This window comes from Dendrobates tinctorius, unplaced genomic scaffold, assembly GCF_039654945.1.
Source record: "Dendrobates tinctorius isolate UK_male_01 unplaced genomic scaffold, ASM3965494v1 ptg000030l, whole genome shotgun sequence".
NCBI lineage: Eukaryota > Metazoa > Chordata > Amphibia > Anura > Dendrobatidae > Dendrobates > Dendrobates tinctorius.
Window position 1 is genome coordinate 39,021,734 of NW_027361698.1, and position 15,601 is coordinate 39,037,334.

Consider the following 15,601-nt stretch of genomic DNA (forward strand, 5'->3'; position numbering starts at 1 on the left):
TCCCCCAGATTACTCCTGAATGTGGAGATGCTGGGGTCACCTGCCTTGCTATGCTCCTATATTAACCCTTATGTGTTTCCCCCCCACCCTAGGAAGTGTGAGGCCGAAGTGTATAGGATAACATTACCAGACAAACAAGGGAAGATGGACAGGGATAAATGAAAACTACAATCATACAAAATACCCTCATTAAACAACAGAGTGGAACATGGGGAGGTATTGGAAGGTGAATTGAAATAGAAGAGGATGAGCACACAAATAAACTTCATGCAAGAATCTCCTTAACAACTCTGCAAATGCCTACTCTAAATATGAACTTCATCTCCAAATCCTAACCAGGCAGTAAGAACTATCACTTGCAATTCCCAAATGCCAGTAGTGAGAATATATAGCAGGGGGAGTGGCAAACGCTGAACAGCTTAGACAATCCAGGTTGGAGAGTTCCAGGAAATCAACTGAACTGATTATCCCTACACTGTTTAATAAGATGATGAAGCAGTTCTAATAATTGCAGGAGTTCACAAAAACAGACACAGTGATCTTCTGGCCCCTCTCTGTTGCAGTATCCCCATGACACTGCGGGCCTCCACAGTCCCAATGTTGCGCCACCCAGTTCAATGTGTTTCACTGTGGCTACTGCATTCCGACTAATCTTCCTGTGAACAACATAAGGGAGTTGCTCTGGCTGTCATCTTACTAAATGTTCCCTGACCTAGCTGACACTTTCCCCCTGACAGAAGCTTCCAGGTCCGGCCAACACTAAGGATGTTCCCACCAGTCTCTTAAAGATGTTCTTAAAAGTCTCTTTCCGTAGGTATCCCAACTTGCCTTCTTAAGGAAGAACACTGCGACCTCTGTAGAATTCTTGCTGAATCTTGTTCCCTTTCATGGTCCTTTCCCACACACACTCGGTGCTGATTACCTTCCTTCCGGGTGTCGTTTCTTGTCTCTCACTCACTACTCACTCCCAAAAAAACAGGAATGACACACATGTCCCCAATCATTGTCCCCAACCATAGGCTGGTCCTACAGTCACCCCTGACTAACAGGAACTGCAGCCTCCAGAAGGATAACACATACAATTCACTACATTTAAAACAACATGCTTTTCCATGCCATGGTTGTGCCATACCATTATCTCCACTTCTAAACTCCCCACTTCTTTAATGATGGCCTACTGCTGCCATCCAGGGCATTTAGCGAAAAAGGGGTTAATACACAATACCACACTCATAACTGAAGTCTTGCTGTCCCAAGGCGTCTTCTTCACGGTCGCTGGCATCTTTCACGGCATCTGGTCCTTGTCGGTTAAGGACCCTGGAAGAATATATATAACACAATTCCGCACAATATCCACACTCCTTGAAACTCACTGGAGGTTAAGACCCTGGAAACGTCCATAAAATTACAGTTTTTTTTCCATGCTGCCCAGAACTTTCAAACAGGCTGCTCAGAACTTTTCCCAGGTAGTGTCCTCCATATTCAGGGTTGGTAAGGGTATGTGGCCTGCTCTGGATCCTCCAATTCCAGTGGCGGCCCACTACAGCTCACTTGGGAGGGGCCATAACTGATCACCTGGATGTGCTGCTGAACTGGCCCAGTTGATGACCTAGTCAACCCGACCATTATTTTCCCTGCTACCCATTCAGGTTGCCTTCGTTTCTCCTCCTGCATGACTTGCCTTTGTAGTGGCCAGATAGCTCCCCCAGGAGTTGCATCCATTCATTGAAAGTCTTACTTGGCCTTTTTAACCCACTCCCACTTTGTCGTCCCTGTTTGGTCACCTCTGGACAGTGACTTCTCACTGTGGCTCCTGGCATCACAATCTGGGGCATTTCTTCAGACTTCTCCTTTTCCCTGGTAATGTCCTTCTGCCAATGCAATTTCCGCTCCTGTGTTACTATCGCGGGTCGTCATATTCCTTCTACACTGCATGGTGTAATTCACTGTTCGAGTGTGATGAAGAGGTGAAATATTGCATTTGTCTCATTCAGACTTTTTTTTACTTTGTAATTAAATTACACTAGAATAGATTCTGTATTTTGGTCTGCTATTGTCTGCAGTTTGTTTTCACATATAAGATGTCCTAGTTACAGTAAAGAAATTGCACTGAACCAAGGACTTTAGCTATTGTTTGGGGAATTTTATTTTTTTTTTGTAATTGTTATTCTTTTTCTTTTCATTTTATTATCCGCGAGTTAGAAAACAGTCAAAATAGTTAGTTTTCGTAATAATAATTTATTCTTGTAGATTATTCATTCAAGCAGTTTTCCAGCGGTCAGGTGAAAGTAAGGATTAATGAAGCCAACAACATGGCTGCTTCTTCCATTATATACAAAGCTCTCATCTGAGCACTGTCTATATAAACTGTGAAAGGTTTGGTAGAGCTATCATTATATATATGACAGGGCAGCTGTACTATGTACTTTAGGGTGGCTGTATAGCTTTATGAAAATAAAGCTGAATCATTAATTATACTACTGGCTTATGTTGACTGTCTCTTTTCAATAGTTGTTCATTCTGTACAATCTACATGATTGAAAGGCTCTGGGATCTGTATTTCCAGTCTGTCCCTATCAGCACCAATGGACATAGTCCTTCCTTGACCTATAGCAGGACAGAATCACAGAGAGGTTAAAGGGCCCATCCCACCTCCACCCTCCAGTGTTTTTCCTGTCCTTGTGAGGACATGCTAAGCGAGAGAAGAGGAGAAGTTTAAGCATTACATTGACGCAAACTCAGGTGGATCAGGGGGCCCAGCACTATCTTCCCCTTGTCAAGTGATCTGCGGCTAACATCTCCCTTTTCCTCAGCCTTAAGGCTGGGTTCACACGTAGCGGAACTCTCGCGGAAATTACCGTGAGAATTCCGGAATTCCATTCCATGGGAAAATCGCATTTTAAATTCCCGCGATTTTCCCGCGGAAAAACTAGCATTTTGCAAGCGTAATTAGCTTGCAGAATTGCTAGCGTTTTCGAAGCGATCTGTAGCATCACTTGGAGAACTGATTGACAGGTTGGTCACACTCGTCAAACATAGTGTTTGACGAGTGTGACCAACTTTTTACTATTGAGGCCGCCTATGCGGCATCAATAGTAAAAGATAGAATATATATTCTAATAATAAAAAAAAATATTGTTATTCTCACCTTCCGACGTCCCGCGTAGCCTTCCCGCCTCTCTCCACGCTCCCGGTCCCAGTAATCCTTTGCGACAATTACCACGATGATGTCCGTTCTCGTGGGATAGCGACGTCTAGCGGTCATTCGCGATGACGTCGCGCGAATGACCGTGAGACTTTGCGATCCCGCGAGAACAGACGTCATTGCTCGCAAAGGCTTACTGGGACCGGGAGAGTGGAGAGAGGCGGGAAGGCTGCGCGGGATGTCGGAAGGTGAGAATAACAATATTTTTTATTTTTAATTCTATTTTCTACAGGGATATAGTACCCAAAGCCTGGAGGACAGTCTCCTCTCCTCTGGACCGTGGGTACCATCCGCAAATGTTCTGCTTACTTTTCGCTTGGTGGGCACAGTCACATGTGGAAAGTAAGCAGAATAATGCATTCCTATGGGTGCAGGATCGCTGCGATTCCGTGAAATTAATGAGCATGCTGCGTTTTTTACCGCGAAGCAATTCCGCCGCGGTAAAAACCACAGCATTAGCACAGCATTGCGGAATCCCACAGGAATGCATGGGATGCTTATTTTTCGTGTCTTTGCGGCAAAAGCGAGCGGTTAAAACCGCTGCGGAAGCGCAAAAAAAGCACCACGTGTGAACTCACGCTGAAGAGTCATGCTCTGCTCCTAGCTTATGAGCCGCTTCCGTCCGGTGTGGGGCACTCGGCTCCGGTGGCTGCTTCCAGCATGCCAAAGATGTATTCAGGAGAGAGCTGCACTTCCAGCAATGTCATTATCAGGGGCGGCAATGTCATTATCAGGGGCGGGCAGCGTGCACTTCCAGTTCGAGCCTCAGCGTGCGTTCCACAGTGGAACGCGAAAGTAAAAGAGACCCAGAGACATTGTAATGTATGAAAGCATTACCCTTTGTCTGAGATGTCTGGCCTTACTGATGAGGAGTAGGTAATAATGGAGGACTCCAATCAGATCCAGGTGCACATGAGTGGGTTTTTTATGGCATAATGCGTAGAGAGAGCTCTTTTTATCCTAAAGTCACCGTCTGAACAAATAGTGTTCTACTCTGTATATTTTATGATAGGGGAGCCTCCACCACTTTAGTGTCAGCAAACAAATGGGATGGCGGGGAAAACAGTTGAAAGCTGCACTTCCAAAGAGGGCTCAGACTTCTAGGCTATCTTTTTACTGTATATATGGGCTAAGTCTCATGATTTGACTTCCGTTAGTTGCATGTCCTGTCTGCACAGGACCTTATGATTGGGCTTCAGAGTGACTTTTGCAAAAAAAATTTCCCATTTTTTGGTTTAATAAACAAGCACTTCACTGTTATCTGAAACTTAACTACTTCATCCATAGGAGTGAAGACTGCTTTTCAGCTGCAGCTCATTAATTAGCACCTTCAGGTGGGCCAGTTTGACAATTGACATGTACTATTCAAATAGATTGCTCTCTTGAATTTAACTGTGAACCTGGGCTGTTGTTTAGCGCAGCTTCAAGCAAGGTTTAGTCTGTACTTAACAGTCATCATAGTGCCTCTGTGCCTCATACTGCCTCTGTGCCTCATAGTGCATCATAATGCCTTTGTGACTCATAGTGCTCTTAGGCTACGTGCACATGTTGCGTTTTTTTTGTGTTTCTGCTGCGGAATCGCCGCGAAAACGCAAATAAACCCACATCGCATGCAATCCTATGGGATTCTGCAATGCAGTGCTAATGCTGCAGATTTTTCCGCTGCGGAATCACATAGCAGAAAAATCCGCAGCATGCCCATTCTTTTTGCGGAGTCGCGGTGATTCCGCACCCATAGGATTGCAGGGAAACGCTCACTTTACGCATGTGGCTATGCCCACCATGCGTAAAGTGAGCATTTCATGTGTGGATGATACCCAGAGTCTGGAGGAGAGGAGACTGTCCTCCAGGCCCTGGGTACCATAATCCTGTAAAAAATAGAATAAAAATAAAAAATAGTGATATACTCACCCTCCGGCTGCCCCCGGAGTCCTTCCCGCCTCTCACCATGCTCCTGGCATCTTTTGGTCCCAGTAATGCTTTTCGCGAATGACCGCTGATGACGTCGCACTCTCGCGAGTGTGACGTCATCTCAGGTCCTTCGTACAAAGAATTACTGGGACCGGAAGATGCTGGGAGCACCGTAGAGTAGATCGGGGGCCGTCGGAAGGTGAGAATAATATTTTTTATTTTTTTTATTATTTTAACATTCTATTTCCAAGCGATACTAATCACTTGGAAAGCATTCCGCAAGCGAAAAACACTTGCAAAACTCTTGTTTTTTGTGGGAAAAACGCATGCGAATACCCATGGCAGGAGTGCGGAAATGTTGCTGAAATTTCCGCAGCATTTCAGCAACTTGGGTACATAGCCTTACAGGTGAGAACCCATAGTCCGACTGACTCACAATAGATAATCTCCCTCTGTGATGGGAAGAAACCTACTTTCCTCTAGCTATAGAAGAAGGTCCCTGTCACCATTGCAGTCCTGGTGTCCATATATCACTGAGAAGATTGCCTTTTTCTCTCGACTGAGCCCAAGTTGGATAGCTTGTCATGGCTAAAAAAAAGAGGGAATAAGGTTGACATATAATGTCTGCACTAATAACTCGTATAGAGGCAGCTTCAAATAGTCTCTCTTATAGTAAAGGTTTCACCAAGGTCCTGTGTTGGGGTAAAGTCGTGGATATAACAAATAAGTTCATGATCTTTTTCCTGTATGTATATATAATGTGTATATGTGTTTATGGTACGATCGAGGATAGGGGCATTTATGCCACTTTCATCAATTCCAGAGTTCAGGCTCCTTGTGTCATAAACATTGGCACCACAGTAGTGACGATCTACACTTCCCTATCAGGGGTTCTGATGAGGAGCCCAGCATTGGAAATAGCAGGGGATGTTACCTGCCAGACTGCGCATTTCCCTAGTTTCAATAATATCCAGCCCTTACTTGAGGCCAAGAGATCTAAGGATTCAGAATGACGTCTGTGAATTCCTGGATGAGTAATGTATAAACGCTCCAATGTTCTGCCCATTATCCATATACTAACTGTTATTGGTTGGATCTTCCAGCAATCCAGAGTCTTTGTCCTGCAGGTCACCTTTTGCTATGGTACAGTAAGCTTGTCTATAACCAAGGTTAAATCTGAGCCCTTGAGGACCGATGAAGGAACAGTCCTGTGTTATTTAGCACATGAATGCAGATTATTGGTCTGTACAGTCCTCTTTGTGTTGTGGAAGTGGCTATCCCCATACTTTTGCTGGGCAATACTGTAAGGTTTTAAGGTCTATTCTATGGCTGTGGTGTTTATAAGTATCACAATAACTGCATTAACAATCACTGTGGTTCATTATTGGTGTTGGGGTACAACAAGTATGTTTCACTGCTGCATATCTTGTTTACCACATTCATACTGAATTTTGCCATTATAGACATATATCAGACACTCACTACGGTGATTTATCTTTCCAGATTTCAATAGTTGTCTATATTTCTTCTGATCTTTCAGACCACTGCTATAGCTAGACTGGTTCTTGCCTGGGACTTTGGTCCTTGGTCTTCTGTACCCACCCTGGGGCCTTTTCTTTGGTATTCTCCATGGTGCTGTCCGGAGGGGCGGACTGGAAAAAGAGAATTAGACCTACCGGTAATTCTGTTTCCAGGAGTCCCTCAGGAAAGCAGCCTTATTTTCAATCCCCTATGGTGTGTCTTTAGGCTTAAACAAGATCGATCTTCCTGTAAATCATTCATCCATCAAGTCCCCATTGCTCGAGATCGAGTTGGAGCCGTTAAAGGATTTCTTACATATCAGTTTACAGGGGCTTGTATATACCATTTCCATTCATCCTTCTGTGGTACTTTGAGAAACACTGGAGGGTAGAGGTGAAACAGGCCTTTTAATCTCTCTGTGATCCTGTACCGTTATAGGTCAAGGAAGGACTACCTCCATGGTGCTATCCTGAGGGACTTCTGGAATTACTGGTAGGTCTAATTCCCTTTTTTTCTGAAATGTGGGTCAAATAGATAAGATTGGATTGCATGATGACTTTTGTATGTTTAATAATTCTTTACTTGTATGCTCTGTAAATGCTGGGCAGACCATGTGACTGCTTTGAGGAACAACTTTGCCTGGTACCATCCCCTTTGGTAATGAGTTGTCAGAATTTGTGTAGGTCTTCCATCTTTAGAAAAACTGTATTGTTAAAAACAAAGGTGGGAGGATATTGGCCCCAAGGTCTTAAAAAACCTTCAGAGTGGAGAACTAAACACAAGACAGTTCTGTCCTTTATGGCAAACATTGTCACTCTAATGGAAATAGAACACTGACTTAGTGACAGCCATGTAAAAAATTAAAAGATTATGTAACTATAGACACACAAATTCATACTTCATATTTAAAGAAGCCCTCCTCTCATCAATGTTTTTACCCTCTTAATATATTGCAATCATCATATTATATAGCACTGGGTACTTACAATTGTTCGTTTTTCCTTTCCACCCAGTTCATACTTCTGTTTTCTCTACTCTATGTAGTTACAAGAAGTCTCTTGCCTCTGCATAAACCATTCCACTCTTCAACTCCTTACCCAGCTGTGATCTGTTCCCCCTGCCAGTGACTCATACAGGGAAATTTGATCTGTTTCCTAGATTCATAGAACTTCTTTTGTTCATAGATCTAATAGAAAATAGAATAATTAGCTGGGTAGAAAGGCAAAATAGCAATTGTAAGTACACATTGCTGTATAATATGATGACTGCATTATATTAAGAGGATCAAAACTATGATAGGAGGAGTGCTTCTTTAATGTTCAGTGGAAATGCTGTTTAAGAAAATATAACTTCTTTATAACACTGGAATATATCACGCATGCTATAAAATTGTTTTTTCTTTCTGAGCAATTCACTTGGATATATAAATAAATAATTTCTTTGCTTTTGTTTGTGGTCACCCTGGTGCTGTGTTAGTAATTGTTATGTTGCGTTCCCACTGTGAAGAAAGAAAGCAGGGAACACAATAATGTTTTCCATGTAATTTATATGTATTACATATGCAATCGTATCCAGACAGCAGGACGTCCACTTATACCTAATCATCACAGATTGCATTGTTTTGACATCAGGCAGGCTATGAAGGAGCTGTATTCAGGAAACAATAAGATGCCTAGAATTTACAACACGGGTGAAAATGTACTCATTTATGCAAACAAAACATGTTTCCCAATTCAGGGCTTCAACTGAGAATATCCCATAGAGAGATCACCAATGGCATCTCCAGATAACTGTACTGCTCGGCTGTAACACGAAGGATACCTTGAAAACATTATCCATGGACTGGCTGGGAAATAGTTAGCTAAAATGCCGAGTGAAAAACAACATTAGAAAAATCTTTGGAGACGTTGATGACAGAACTAACTAACCCAGAGACAAACGCTAGCGCACACACGGTCCAAAACAACGGAATGCTTGTGAGGACAGTCCATTCTTTGCTGCCATAAGACAGCTTAATCATTCTGGCTAACACTGTCCTCCATGACAAATTATTTGGCACTTTTCTGGCAGCAGATTATGGAGTACACATGATCCTGTGCCTTAATGTTTTATTTCTCTGAATGGTGAATCCTGAATACATAATTGTATGACCTAAATATTGGTATTGACTGTGAATGTAAGCTGTTGTTCCTTGAAACCTGTATTCAAGGAAATATCCATTTAGTAAATTATTGTCAGACACGTCAATGTCAATGCAGGCATACAGCTGTCAAAACAATTAATAGAAATCCCTGCATTAAATAAAAAAAACCAAGGGCATCAATTCCTAAAAATGTCTGACTAGTAGAATTATCCAACTATGTATAGATCTACTTGATTTAACTGTTAGTGTTGTTATAATCTTTACTTGGCATACTGGGCAGTGTGGTCTGTTGTGAGCTCTCTTGATCCGACTTTTGAGGCAAGGCTCCCTCTGCTGGATACTGCTGGTAGTGGTGCTGGTCAACATGATGTTAACCCAACAGCTGCAGAAGATAATTGGAGGAGTGGTGGTAGTGACTGGGACTACATAAGCGAGCAGACTTCTCTCAGTGACTGCCGGTGATACTCCTTTCTTTGCTTACTGAGGATTTCTGTCTGCTGCCTGATCCTGCATTTTTTCAGCTAAGTGTCATTTGCTAAACCCTTTGCATCTGTTTTTGACTTGCTGTCAGGGGTCAGCTTGCTCCCCCTGGGGCTGCTGGCTCCTGCCCTATATTTTTGTATCTTGTGATTGTTTGCTCAGTCCCCTGCTGTATTAGCCTGTTGCTAGCCGCCAGTTCACACCTGAGTGCTGATATAGTGGGGGCGAGGTTGTTCAAACCTCAGTATTTTTGTACATCAGTCGTGTTGGATTTATTAGGGTTTTTGTGGGATTGTAGACAGTGCCTTTTCTGTCCTGTCCTATCTAGTTAGTGTGGGCCCCATCATTTGCTCAGTCTATTTTCTGTCTGTGTTTGTGCTTTATCTTTTCTCACCACCAACAATATATGTTTGGGGGCTGTCTATTCCTTTGGTGATCTGCTCCGGGGCAGTTTAGATTTCACCTTTCTGTCTTTAGGCTTAGTTAGTCCTCCGGCTGTGACGAGGTGTCTAGGGCAACGTAGGAACGCTCCACGGCTACTGCTAGTTGTGTTGTTAAGATCAGGGGTCTGCGATCCGCTGAACGACCAACCTCTCTGGTGTTCTGGTGGCATAGTCAATTGCGCTCTCCTCCTCAGTGATCCATTCATAACAGTGGTCATTCATTGTGCACATTCATGATGGCGAGTGTTGGTGGGTATTGGAGCCAATGCACATTGCACTTTATCTTAAAACCATGTTAAGGGTGCTCTCTCCAGCATATTAATTATCTCATACCTTATTATTCAGTTGGGTCAGAATTTTTAGAGTTTTTTTGAAGGGTCTATATATGAATTGAGGCTCTTTTATATTAACCATAATATAATTATTTTAATGGTCCCTTTTTATGTTATGTGTAGTTGATTGATATTGTGCAAGCACTTTCATACTGTAACCCTCCTTTTTTTCTTGATGTATTTATTAATTCCTTATTATCTCTTGTCATATCACGTTATACCATTGGTCACACTGCCTTTCCATTTTTTTGGTCTTTTAATAGGTTGATTTTAAAGTTTTTTTTCCTTCAGTTGATTGTGATTGATAACATTATTTTTGCATTAGTTTTCTCTACAGGATTATTATGTTTCAGGAGTCTATTGTTGGTTTATATGTTCTTCCTCAAAATCTGTACCCAAGAAAATACCCATAAAGTAATTTATAGTCAAACACGTCAATGCACAGACCAGTGAATGTAGACATACTTCTGTAAAAAAAAAATCATAGAAATACGAGGGGCATTGAATAAGAATTTGCCCTCACCCACTTTGTTAAAATAATTGTAATAGAGTCCTTTCTTTTGTGTATATATACAGTACAGACCAAAAGTTTGGACCCACCTTCTCATTTTTGAATGAGAAGGTGTGTCCAAACTTTTGGTCTGTACTGTATATATTCATAAAAGAAAGGACTCTATTACAATTATTATAACAAAGTGGGTGAGGGCAAATTTTTATTCAATGCCCCTCGTATTTCCATGAAATATATGAAATATTTCTATGACTATGAAAATTGCAGATTCACTCTGAAGGCATCATGGTTCCCTTTGCTAGGAAATCCATTAATACTACTCTGTGCTGGTCCAAAGCACTGTGAGCATGACATTGCCTGCCGAGGGTTGGGCATGTGCCTTCTTTGGAGGTGGTGAGTCATGATGCTTTCATTGCATCAATTCGACTTTAGTCTCAGGATCATAGTGATGGACCCAGCTTTCATCCTGTGTGATTGATCTGTTGAAAAAGTCCTCTTGGTTTCCATGGCACATCGTCAATAGAGTCTGAGAGCATTCGACTCGTTCCTACTTTTGGAAAGGTGTGCTCAGCCACGGAACCCAGTGAGAGGATACATTATGCATGTGAAGATGGTCTTGGAAGATTTTTCCTCGAACCCCACACTAATCTTGAGATTTTGGGCTAGGTGGCGAATGGTTAAGCGGCGATTTTCCAAAATGGCGACCTCCACCTGCTGGATGGTGTGTTCATCAATAGCAGAAAGTGGTCACCCTGGAATTGGAGCTGTTTGCACCGAAGCCCGACCACATTTGATTGATGATGCCAGTTCTTGACTACATCATATGATTGGGAACCATCACCATAAACCTCTTTCATCTCATCGAACGTCTCTTTTGGTGTGCGACCTTTCAAGTAAAGGAACTTGATGACTGCTCTCTATTCCACTGGGCCAATTATCAAACCTCACACCAATTCAGCACCTGTAAAATCAAGACCGTTATCAGTTGTAAAAAAATGCGAGGGCTCCCGTGGTAAAATCGCAACCAGAGAGGTAAAGCAGGTGAGTGAGGGCAGCGGGAGTCCCTGGCTGACCTGAAGTGAACTAATGAGCGTGGGAAAAAAGTCAGAAAGTTTCCCACGGTCATTAGTTCATCTCTAGGCAGCCAGTGAGGCTGTGCAGAGCTGAAATAAGTCATTCTGCAGTAGATTACAGTGGGGCTGGTAGCATTAGCACCGGTCCTCATTGTAAACTATTTAACCCCTTGTGAAGGATTGCAGCATGGGACATGACGGAGCAGCGGAGAGGTAAGGATATTGTTGCTTTTTTATGTTATTTTTTTTGCAGGTCATGGTTTTATTTTGGATTACCAGAGGAATAACAATTTGTCAAAACCTAGGTGTCTTTCTTTCATTAAAATACTTTTTAATTAATGTCTATGTGTTTTTTAACACTTTCATAGTCTAGGGTTAATAATGGATCTGTGTCTTATTGACACCTCTCCATTATTAATCGGCTTAATGTCACCTTACAATCAAATGGTGACATTAACCCTTTGTTATTAACCCATTCGCCTCCGCTACAGGGCAATAGGAATAGAGAGGATAAGTGCCAGAATAGGCACAGCTTATAGATGCACCTTATCTGGGGTGTCTGGGGGCAGATTTTTGCAGCTAGGGGGGGGCCGAAAAAAATGGTTCCTCTCAAGGCTATAAAAATCTGCCCTCACTCACCTGCTTTACCTCTCTGGTTGCGATTTTACCGCGGGAGCCCACGCATTTTTTTTACAACGAATTAACCCCTTACATTAACACCTACACGTCCAAAATTTTGCACACAAACCTTCAGCTAATTATTAGTCAGGGACATATCAAAAAACCATGAAATGAAATGATTTGCTGTATGTAAACCATGTGTCATTTCTAGAGTTGAGCGAAACGGGTCAGCCAAATTCAGAATCTGCCGACTTTGGCTAAAGTCGGGTTTTGCCGATCGAAACCTGACCATAGCATGAGGTCAGCTATGAGGTCGCCGATTTGAGCGCCAAAGTCGCGTTACCCACAATGCTTCCAGCACCTTTTCTCATCCAATCATCAAGGATGCACACTGTGGGCAACGTGATTACATAGGCAGCGTCTCCCACCATGTCAGAGAAGGGCATTGAAGTGAATGGCTGGCTTTCTGTGGCGTCACAGTGGCTATAAAAGGCCGTGACCACCAACCGCCATCTTACTTCTGCCGATCTTACCATAGGGAGAGGTTGCTCTTGCTCGTTCTCAATAGAGAAAGTGTTTAGGCAAGCAAAAAAAAATTGCTTCTGCTGATAGCGAATGTCACTGTACAACACAACAGTATAGTGTGCAGTGACAAGGGAGGATATATATGTGTGCAGCAGCTCTGCTGGTTATTAGTCTGCCTTACAAGGCTCCCTGATAGCTGCATTGCTGTTTACACACTGCTGTGCAGAGTGCTTTTTTAAAAGCAAAAATATTTTTATTCCCTTTTTCTGCACAGTTACCAATCCTTCATTTTTTCACACTTTTTTGTGCAGCAGCTCTGTTGGTGATTAGGCTGCATTATAAGGCTCCCTGATAGCTGCATTGCTGTTTGAACACTGCTGTGCAGACTGCTTTTTTAAAAGCAAAAATCATTTTATTCCTTTTTTTCTGCACAGTAGATACTGAGCGTAAATTTTTTAACACACCGTATAGAGGTGTACACTCCTCACACACTACCGTGTACCGGCTGGTATCACGGACAAATACATGCTATATGTGTGTGACTCCGTAAAAAAGTACATGGGGATTAACATTTTTCCATACATACACCGTATAGAGGTGTCCGATTATCAAACAGTATCGGATATCTGGTGTTCTTATTACGGTCACATCTACACAGAGTCAGCGTGTGTGTGTGACACTCCATAAATACATACGGACATTTCCATTTCTCCATACACCGTATTGAGCTGCTGTCTGATTATCAAACAGTATCGGATATCTGGTGTTCTTGCTAGGGTCACATCTACACAGAGTCAGCGTGTGTGTGACACTCCATAAATACATATACAGACATTTCCATTTCTCCATACACTGTATTGAGCAGTCCAATTCTCAAACAGTATCAGATATCTGGTGTTCTTATTACGGTCACATCTACACAGAGTCAGCGTGTGTCTGTGAGACTCTGTAAATACATATACGGACATTTCCATTTCTCCATACACCGTATTGATCTGCAGTCCGATTATCAAACAGTATCGGATATCTGGTGTTCTTATTACGGTCACATCTACACAGAGTCAGCGTGTGTGTGTGACACTCCATAAATACATACGGACATTTCCATTTCTCCATACACCGTATTGAGCTGCTGTCTGATTATCAAACAGTATCGGATATCTGGTGTTCTTGCTAGGGTCACATCTACACAGAGTCAGCGTGTGTGTGACACTCCATAAATACATATACAGACATTTCCATTTCTCCATACACCGTATTGAGCAGTCCAATTCTCAAACAGTATCAGATATCTGGTGTTCTTATTACGGTCACATCTACACAGAGTCAGCGTGTGTCTGTGAGACTCTGTAAATACATATACAGACATTTCCATTTCTCCATACACTGTATTGATCTGCAGTCCGATTATCAAACAGTATCGGATATCTGGTGTTCTTATTACGGTCACATATACACAGAGTCAGCGTGTGTGTGTGACACTCCATAAATACATATACGGACATTTCCATTTTTCCATACACTATATTGAGCAGTCCGATTCTCAAACAGTATCGGATATCTGGTGTTCTTATTACGGTCACATCTACACAGAGTCAGCGTGTGTCTGTGAGACTCTGTAAATACATATACGGACATTTCCATTTCTCTATACACCATATTGAGCTGTCCGATTCTCAAACAGTATCGGATATCTGGTGTTCTTATTACAGTCACATCTACAAAGAGTCAGCGTGTGTGTGTGACATTCCGTAAATACATATACGGAGATTGACAGTTTCACCAACAACGTATACAGCTGTACACCTCTGATACAGTACCGTATTTCTGCTTGTTGGATTACGGTGAAATACATACTGAGTGAGCGTCTGTGACTCACAAAATATATACGGAGATTTCACTTCTTACATACACCTTACACAGCTGTACGCTACTCATACAGTACCATTTCTCTGCTGGTATTTTTGGTACATTTTCCCAAACATGAGGAAGTCTGGTGGAAGAGGCCACGGACGTGGGCGGGGGGGCGCAGCTGGTACTGATGCTGGTGGTGCATCGGCTGGTTCAGGCAAAAGCACAATAGCAGCTAAGGCAGGAGGTGTTGAGCCTGCGTCATCGTCTGGCTCAAGAAGGCCTTTAAGGTTCCCTTTTCTGGGAGTAGGTAAACCACTTTTAAAGCCGGAGCATTAGGAACAGGTTTTGGCTTACATTGCCTCCTCTTCTGAAGTTCCAAAAACTACAAGCACAGAGTCGTCAGTGCAGACGTCTGGTCAGGAACAACACCTTTCTTTGTGTCCTTCACTCACACCAAAAGTGAAGGATGCTGCAGCACACATTTCAGATTACTCCATGGAGCTCTTTTCACATACCATTCCTGAGTTATCAAGTCAAATCCTGAATTCCCCAGTCCAAGATGAATCCGACAAGGAGTGCACTGATGCACAGCCACTGCTAGATGAATCTGCTGGTACATTCACCCACAACAGTACATTGCCCTCGCAGTCTACTGAGCCCGAATCAGACCCTGATGAAACTCAGGTGCCCCTTCCCGCACACTATACCACCTTACACGGTGACACAGAGGAAGGTACAGAGGAAGGTGCGGATGACATTGAAGACGAGGTCATGGATGACCAAGTTGTTGACCCAGAATGGCATCCATTGGGGGAAGAGGGTGCCGGTGACAATAGGTCAGACTCAGAACAGGAGAAGGATCCGCAGCAGGCATCGTCATCGCAGCAGCGGTTATCCTGCAGGCCCTTTTCTGTCAAAAAACTTGGCAAGAAAACTAAAAGAGTTGCAGGACAGCTTGGCCAGACGGTCAAATTAGCACAGC